The sequence below is a fragment of the Myotis davidii genome, unplaced genomic scaffold (assembly GCF_000327345.1).
Source record: "Myotis davidii unplaced genomic scaffold, ASM32734v1 scaffold967, whole genome shotgun sequence".
Classification (NCBI taxonomy): Eukaryota; Metazoa; Chordata; class Mammalia; order Chiroptera; family Vespertilionidae; genus Myotis; species Myotis davidii.
In genome coordinates, this window is record NW_006383014.1 from 3,258,086 (window position 1) to 3,267,259 (window position 9,174).

Below are 9,174 nucleotides of genomic sequence, written 5' to 3' on the forward strand. Positions count from 1 at the left end.
AATTAAAAGCTATTTTGCCCTAACTGGGTTGGCTCAGTGGATAGAGCTTTGACCTGTGGACTGAAGGGCCACAGGTTTGATTCCGGACAAAGGCATGTACCTTTGTTGCAGGCACATCCCCAGTAGGGGGTGTGCAGGAGGCAGCTGATCGATGTTTCTCTATCATTGACATTTCTAACTCTCTATTCCTCTCCCTTTCTCTCTGTAAAAAATCAATAAAATATATTTTTTTAAAAAATTGACTAGAACAAAACAAAGGTGTGGCAAGTACTCCCGTTGACCCAGTTTTCTCTGTCAGTGTTTTCCAGCCAGAGACCACCAGGAGCACAGCTGTAACAAGGAAGTTGGGTTTATTACTGGTTGCAAAGAGGAGACCACACACCCTGGGCGATAGGGGACATTTCAGTAGAGGGTGTCTGAACAGATTCTTATAAGATCAAGATTCAGGTGATTGGGGAGAAGGTTTAAGATGAAGTGGCATTGCTCTGGATGGCTGCTATCAGGAAATGGAGATAATTATATGATTGAATATTTTAAAAATATTATGTATAAGGTAGAAAAACTAAAGTGAGGCTAAAGCTATAATGGGAAGGAGCAGTTAGGACAGTTTCTAGATGTCAGAAGCTGCTTTTTGTTTGTTTGTTTTCTTTCCCATCCCCCTTCTCTCTTGCCACCTCTAGGCCCACAGGGCCTTGGGGACAAAATTTCGGCCAAAGAGACACAAGCAAGCATTTTCTGGCAGCTTCCTGCTAAGTCATTTACTTTCAGATATTGGTACCGCCCCTTGTTGCTCTCATCCTTCTTCTTCCCGGTGGAAAGAGGATATAATTGTACAAGCTGCACAGCCTTTTTGTAATTATGAGGAAAAAGTTAAGGAAATCTCAGTCTTTGGCATGATTTAGCAGCTGAACCAATTTCAAAACTCTGAACTCTGGCTTTCTCACTATGGGGAAGAACACTCCCCCATTTAAAAAAAAAAAAAAAAGCCACTCTAGTTCGGCTGTTTGTGACTTGTAGCTGAAAGCATTCCTAAAACATTAATTATTCATGTTCATTATTTACTAAACTAGACATTCCTCCGGCAGCCAAATGTTCTTCTGGTGGCTCAGAGCATAGTCCATTTGGAAACTGAGCTTGGCAATACCCTATTTTAAAAAGAAAATTAAGCTTCTGTTAAGTGGATAAATTATTGTTCTTTCTGCTTCATAAGGTTTGTCATTATTCCTTCGTTCAGATGCAATTGCTTCCTTGGTTTCGGAAACCTGCATAAAAATGAAAGCTTTGGGAACTTCCCAGGTTAGATTCAGCAGAAAGAAGTGGGGGCACATTTTTGTAGGCTTAAATGTTGAAAGGGTGAATACAGCTGTAAACCTAATTGCTGGATAATTGTGACTTCAGCATTGTAATTTCTGTGCTCAGAGAAATGGGTGCCTTTGGCCATTGTGATTTGTTAAACCTAACAATGCTTTTGTAGATTTAATGCTTATTGACTCAGTAGGAAGAACTGCTCTCCTGGGGGATAATTCCCTGGTTACTGTGTGCCACTGTGGTTAGCAGGTTAGGCTCGCTGGTGCAGAATCAATGCCCACTGGAAAGCTGATCATGTGTAGGGAGGTGAGGAGGAGGACCATAGTTAATTGCTGTTAATACTCAGTGGGCAGAACAACTAAACCACAGGGCTAGCAGGAGTCCAGTGGCTGCTAGATGTGGGGTGAGAGTTCTTAAGGAATGATACATGAAAATGTTCAGGGAAACTTCATGTATTGACAGCTTGGATTTGTATATTGAAAGTTACGTACCTATAATCAGAATAAATTTTGCTCTACCTACTCACTGGTAATTATTCGACAGGTGTTTCTTTTCTTATCTCTCCCTTCCCCTTACACATAGTAGGTGCAAAATAGTGGTTGTTCAAGAAATGGTTAAAAATTTATTAAAACTTGGCTCTGCAGAATGGCTCTGCAATGGTGACAGTAAGAATTATCAAAATATTTTCTTTAAATAATAAATTATTTATCAGGTCACAATTTGTATATTACAGACACTGAATAAAATATATTGATATTCACCGTGCTGAACATGAAATATCCAGATGCAGGTAAATTTAATAATTGATGAGGGAGATTCTTGTCCACTCAGTTTAATGGAATGTGAGTCTTGCATGGAGTGCTGGACCGTACTAGAAAAATATGTCAGTGCATAAAACAACCAGTGCCTCTAATTTTCTAGGAAACACTTAACAGGATATTACAACTAAACAGTGTCACAAAATAAGTTTAAGTTTCTACACTCAAAATGTTTATAAAAAGACTGATTTGTCCCCCCCTCCAGGTCTTATAGGCAGATGGAATGAATCCTTCCAAATGAAATAGTTCCTATAAACTTAATCCAGTGAGGAATTATTTGTTGTAGTTATGTGTTAAAATCCCAGGAACTATATACCTTCACCACTATTTAGTAAATTGCAGAAAAACATTAAAAGAGGAACATGCAGAGTCCCAGTTTTGCAGTAATTATATTCAGTCTGATTGTCAGCATGCAGGATTCTCAGTTTCTCTCCCCATTCTGTTTCTCCAGGAAGAATGCTCTTTGACATGGAGAGGAGATCCGTGCTGGGAAAGGTATTGCCAAAGAAGCTCAGATCGGCTGTTTTTTCTGATTTGAGGGATTGGTACTGTTGATAATCCTGCCAAATTAAGTTCTGATGAAGCATGCATTTTGATGAACTTATTTTGAGAGAATGAATGAATGAAAGAAGGGTCAGGCTTTATTTAAAAGTACATTCACTAGGAGCTTCTCTCTGGATCTGGTAAAAACCATAATAAGGGCAGAGGAAGGGGCAGTTGCAATTCAGTGAAATAAGCACCAACTCGGATGCATAAACTTTCCAATAAGAAATAGAAAAGGGGGTCTGGGAGGAGTGACCCTATGTTGTGGAGTGATATAACCGACCTAACTGTTAAGGGAGAAGGAGGAGTTTCCCAGGTGGACAAGGAACAGGGTTGGAATGGCACGCTAAAGAGTTTAGATCAGTGATGGCGAACCTTTTGAGCTCGGCATGTCAGCATTTTGAAAAACCCTAACTTAACTCTGGTGCCGTGTCACATATAGAAATTTTTTGATATTTGCAACCATAGTAAAACAAAGATTTATATTTTTGATATTTATTTTATATATTTAAATGCCACTTAACAAAGAAAAACCAACCAAAAAGATGAGTTCATGTGTCACCTCTGACACGCGTGTCATAGGTTCGCCATCACTGGTTTAGATGGTCCTGTAGTCAGGATACCCAAAGCTTCAACGCAGCAGCAACCATGTCTGCTTCACTCAGCGCAGCAATCCTGGCGACTGGGAGAGCGCCTGCTATTATAGGTGCTTAATGTGTATTAAAGAAGCAAATGAATGAGGAGCCACTACAATCTTTTGAGAAAAGGAGCATCCAATTAAGATTTAAATTTTGGGAACATTCCCGACAGCAGTGTGAACACAGAAGACAGGGTGTGTTTATGTTCTATCGCTGCTGAAACAAATTACCACAAACCTAGTGGCTTAAAACTACACAGATTTATTGTCCCCCAGTTCTTTGGGGCAGAAGTCCAATGTGGGTCTCACTGGGTTTAAATCGAGGCGTTGGCAGGGCTGTCTTCCTGTGCGGAGGCTGAGGATGATCCATCTCCTTGGCCTTGCAGCTTCCAGAGGCTGCCTGCATTCTTGGCTCATGGCCCCTTCCTCCTGCTTCCTGAAACCACACTGTCTTGGACCCTTCCTCCATCTTCACATCTCTCTTTGCCGACAGTCTAGAGAGCTTTGCGTGTTTTTTTTGGGGGGGGGGGGGGGGGGGGAGTCCACTTGGATAATCCAATATAGTCTCCCTTGTCAGGGTTCTTAAGCTTAATCATACCTGCAAAATCCCTTTAGCCACGGAAAATAAAACAATCCCAGGTTCTGGGGAATAGGAGGCCCTTATTCCGTCTGCCACAGGGGCATGAAGGGGCTTCCCAGTACTCAGTGTAAGAGACTGGTAAGGCGATTGTGACCGGGAGGATAAAGCTCGTTCACTAAACCGTTTTTGCTTTTCCTTTTTTGCCAGAAAGACAGGCTATGTTTTGCAACCTCTTTATACTTAGTTGCGATCAATGGGACTAAGTTCTGGCCAATGGGAGTGCTGTCTGGCTTCACCAGGCCTGGCCCCTTCCTCCTCCAGGCCTTCTCTCCCCTGCTGGCTGGACCTGGGGTTCCAGCAGTGCACTAGGAGGCCAGGGGGAGGGGAGAGGCTCTAGCTAGAAGCTGCTGAGCTCCTTTGTGGAGCAAAGACCCTTAGCAAAGCACTCCACACCATGATTTGCATAAGAAATAAAACTTTGCGTTAGCCTCTGAAATGTGAGAAGTGTTTCCCAGAGGAGACAGCCTACCTGCCTAACATTGAAATTTGCACCTCCCAGTGGGGTGCTGCTGTAGCAACAACAAATAAGGCGTTGAGAGTGTTTGGCCAGTGGGTGGTGAGGACCCTAACATTAAGGGCTTGACATAGAGTCACCCATGTTGTGAAAGGGATAAACCGTAGGTAAGCTGTTGTCTGGAATAACTTTGGAAGGCAGGATTCATGCTTCCGATTCTTATAGCTTTAGGACAGTGATTCTTAACCCTGGCTACATGTTAGACTCACTCCCAGAGATTCGGACTTAACTGCTCTGTATGTGTGTTGGGGGAGGGCAGTGGTGGTGGTGGCATTAGTATTATTTTAATAGTTTCCAGATCATTTTAAGGTGCAGCCAGGCTTGAGAACTAAAGTTCTAGGTCAGAGGTCAGCAAACATTTTCTGTAAAGAACCAAATAGTAAATATTTTGAGATTTGGGAGCAATACCACCTCTTCTACAAGTACTCAATTCTGCTGGGATAGCATGAAAGCAACCATGACCACATGTAAGTAAATAGATGTGTCTGTGTTTCAATAAAACTTCATTTACAAAACGGGCAAGCAGCTGGCTATTACCTGTGGGCCATAGAGCCGATCCCTTCTCCAGGAGACTGATTCTTAAAACTTCTTCTCAAGGCTCCTTGACCCTTTTAAAGACCACCGAAAGCTTTTGTTTACATGTTATATCAAGTAAGAATGACCATATTGAAATTAAAACTGAGAAGTTAAAAATATTAATGAACTGAAAATAATTATAAATCCATTATGCTAATGTAAGTAACATATTTTATAATTGTATTTTCAAAAAAATGAGTAAAAAGAATGGTATTGTTTTACATTTTTGAAAAACTCTGATTTCTAGCTTCATGGGAGACATATAGATTCACGTTTGTTTCTTCATTCATTCTGTTGTGAGACATTATTTTAGTGAATGTATCTGAAGAAAAGCTGGCCTCACACAGACGTGTAGGTATTTCATGTTAGAAGAACACTTTTCTTCTTTTGAAGAAGTATTTTATAGCCTTTCAGATAGTTGTGGATTTACTTGATACTACATGATAACTTTTTAAAAAGTTGATTGCAGTGTGGAATCTGAAACCATATCAATGAACTTGAAACTCATAAAAATCCATTGGTTTACCTGCACTTTAAAGGGATCTTTAATATATGCATGATTTTGTAATATTTATATTGGTTACTTTGAAGATTTTGTTTCATTGACTTATATCATTGACATGTTTCATTATCTAATATTTGTTTAAAAATCACATTTGTTAACATGACCATTGAGCTTTTCGGAATTCAGAAACTATCAAGCTGGTGGTGGTGGATGCAAATTTTCCAAAATTCGAATTTTCATTTGAAAGCTCACGTCTTCTCATTGGCAAAAAATGCTCTCAGGCTGTTCGCCTTCAAGTGAGAGGCTCGCTCATTTATTTTCCAAGAAATGACTGGCAAATAGCCAAGTCTGGAAACCAGATTTTGTTTATCACTTGTTCTCTCAAGTAAGAATGATGCTCCACAAAAGATAGATGAGTTCGGTTTGCAACTCAATCGCATATCGCTTTTCCTCCAGACAACCATCGTATTGTGGTCAGCAGCAGAACTGTTCTGTGCTCTTTCCTTTCGGTCCCACAGAACATGTAGAAGACCTGTACTCAAGGGTTGAGATTTAACAAAGTAAATAATTTTACTTTTTTGTCAAGGGCATTTTCAAGCTAAATTGGTTTTTCTTGTTTTAAGTAAGTACATGGCAGCAAATATGATACAATGTCCAATGATACAATGACATGGTTTAGTAATGTCTCAATTTGTGCTAAAGCACCAATAGTTTTACCCACCATTGTTTCTGCAGCATCAGTGCAAATGTTAACACAGGAGAAAAGGCAAATAACCTCCTTATTTTTATGAAAGTACTAGAGGCTCGATACACGAAATTCATGCAAGGGGCTCGGCCCTCGCAGCCCTGGCTTTGCCTGGAAGGTCGTCCAGAAGGTCGCCTGGACAATAGTTCTGCTGTTTGGTCTAATTAGCATATTAGCTCTTTATTATATAGGATTTTTGACCTTGTGGGTCTTTGGGCTTCTCAGGGTTGTGCCCACCACACTTTGAGAACAGCTGTCTTAGGGAAAGTGTTTTAAAAGAATTAGAGTGTTAGCATGTAACAGTTGTTATTGGCTTCCTTTGGTCAGGTGTTTCAAAAAAGAGACACGCTCAGAAACATCTGGCCAGTATACAAGCTGAACAGAAAACAGTTGGGAGAGTCCAAAGATCGGGGTGAAAAGTGGTTGGAAAGCCAGCTGCATCCACATTCCAAATGGAGCCACAAAGGGCCAGTAAAACTTCTTAGTTGGGCACATGATTTAGTTCTACAGCAAAGATCAGATTAAATAAAGGTGTGACCTTCCCATTAGAAACCATAATCAACTAATTGCAGCAAACTTAGCTGCAGCTGCGGAGAGAGATGAAGAGGAGGGTGGGAGGGAGAGGAGAGACCCGAGAATTACAGATGGAAGCAAATACAAGAGAAGTCTATGAAGCTTTTGAAGACGTTGTGCTGTCAAGAACCCAAAAGAGACCAAAAAATACTTCTGACCGAGATGTAACGTCACCTTTTAACTTGCAAACTTTTGGTAACACGCATTTCAGCGGTGCCGAAGGGGAATAAATAGTAAGAAGTCCTAAGAGCAGAGGGTCAAGGAGGAAAGGGACAAGGGAACGATTCCCAGAGAGCAGAATTCAAGTTCAATCAGGTAACTCACTCTCTCAGAGTAGGGGCTTCATAAGCCTGCCAAGCAGGATTTCAGAATTGCAACGGACCAGTGGGCACCACTTGCCTGCCGTTATTACCCTTTTGAATGGCAGTTTTAACTGCATTTATTCTCTCACTGCTCCCATTGTACATAGACTAAGCCCGTAACAAGACTGCCTTCTCTCTGCTCTCACCTGCCTGCCAGTTACAGGGTCTGGTAGAGGAGGTGGTACAGCCCTTGGATGGAACGAACCTGGTTACCTGAATGGAGTAGATCCTGCCCATCAACCTGCACTGGATTGTGACATGAGCAAGGAAAAAAAATTATTGTGCTAAACCATGGAGATTTTTGTCACCACATTTGTTGTTACAACAGTGCAACTACTCTGAATAATGTAGAGGCTATTTCACAGATCTAAACATAAGAAATTGAACCAAGACAGTGGCAGAAACTATTAAGAAGAAATAAATAGTTTAGAGGAAGAATCAGTAAGCTCTCATACACCGGGGAGAGGGGATGTGAGAGCAGAATGAGGGAGAGCAAGGAGTCTGGGATGAGTTCTAGATTTTTGTCCCAGTTGTTGTGGTAGTAGTTTTGAATGATACTAATAGAACAATTCCATGAAGTCCAAAATGAGGTGGCAGTTTGGGGGCTAAGAGCTTGAGAAGTTTGGAAAGGAGGCACATACAGGCAATCATTAGGATATACAGGTGGTGGCTAAAGCTATGGGAAGGAGCAGCGGTGGATGGAGTTTATTGGGAAGACAATTCAGAGAGAGAAGAGCACAGAGGTCATTTAATTAAGAGCAGAGAGACTAGAGTCAGCAAAAGAGAAAATAGTAAATACCTAGAAAATAAGAAAAAATGACAGAAAAGAGTAGATCACAGAAACCAAGTAAGAAAACAGTTTGAAAACTTATGAAATGGTAAACAGTCAAATATTGCAAAGAGATCAAGTATAGTAAGAGCCAAGTATTTATTAGATTTTAAAATTAAGAGGGTATTGGTGACCTTCATGAAGGTCATTTTAATGGAGCATTGATGTAAAATTCAGGTCACTGTAGGAGAAGAGTCTTATGATTTTATGGAGGAAAAACAGACTGACGGTGTTAAATCTTGACCAAGGTCCATAGTAAATGTTGGCTTATTGCTTTGAAATCTTGCCTATCCGATGCTACCCCCCAGGCTCCTCCACCATTCCAAACTAAATCTGAAAAGTGCACTTAACTAAGGTGCTGATTGGTGGTGGTGATGTTAAAGCAGGATAAAAGAGAAGGCTTATAGAAAAGATCCATATTTATTTTCAGAGAGAATGGTGTAGAGCAGTTACTAGTTTTCTAAAATATTTTCTGAGAGAGTATTTCTCACCGCCCCCCCCATTTCTTCCCTCTTCACTTTCTGTTTCTTAAACTGATTCTACTCATTTTATTGGCAACTAGGAGTTAAATTTTATAAAATGAATGGGTGTGTTAATGTTACTTTCTTTTTAAAAGTAGGGTAATTTTGGTTTTAGAACACAGGGCATATCAACCTCCTAAAATAATGTTTAAGTAAGATGACTGATAGAACTTTTTCTCTTATAAAACTTAATTAGTAAGATCAAAGGCTACAAAAGTTTAATAGCCACCTTCACATTTACTAGATGCCTTGTTAGTAATTCAGTTTTAAAGTAGAAATCCTAAGCCAGCCAAAAATAGAGCCAAATGTTTTTAGGAGATTTCACATATTATTTTAAAAAAGTAAATATAATGAATAACCCTAAATGCTGTCCTGGAGCACTATTTCAAAATAAGCACATTAGCAAAATAAACAAGACATGAATCAACCCGAAGAAGCTCTTAGTCTTCAGACTGCAGATCTTGTGTAGGAAATCTCACTTTTTCCTTTTCTTTTCCTTTCCTTTCCTTTCCTTTCCTTTCCTTTCCTCTCCTTTCCTCTCCTTTCCTTTCCTCTTTCCTTTTCCTTTCCCCTTCCCTTCCTCCCTCCCCCCTCCTTCTCTCT

At 40.3% G+C, this 9,174-nt stretch overlaps 1 long non-coding RNA gene across 1 annotated transcript in view; it reads right to left on the reverse strand.

The window, feature by feature from the left end:
* Window positions 1-746: 746 nt before the first annotated feature.
* LOC102771332 overlaps window positions 747-9,174 on the reverse strand; it is a 13,990-nt gene continuing 5,562 nt past the window's right edge. Inside the window, exons 2-3 of the long non-coding RNA XR_436479.1 lie at window positions 4,998-5,068; window positions 747-1,262 (exon numbers count right to left, since the gene is read on the reverse strand). This is a non-coding gene — a long non-coding RNA (uncharacterized LOC102771332). The remainder of the gene's footprint in view (window positions 1,263-4,997; window positions 5,069-9,174) is intronic.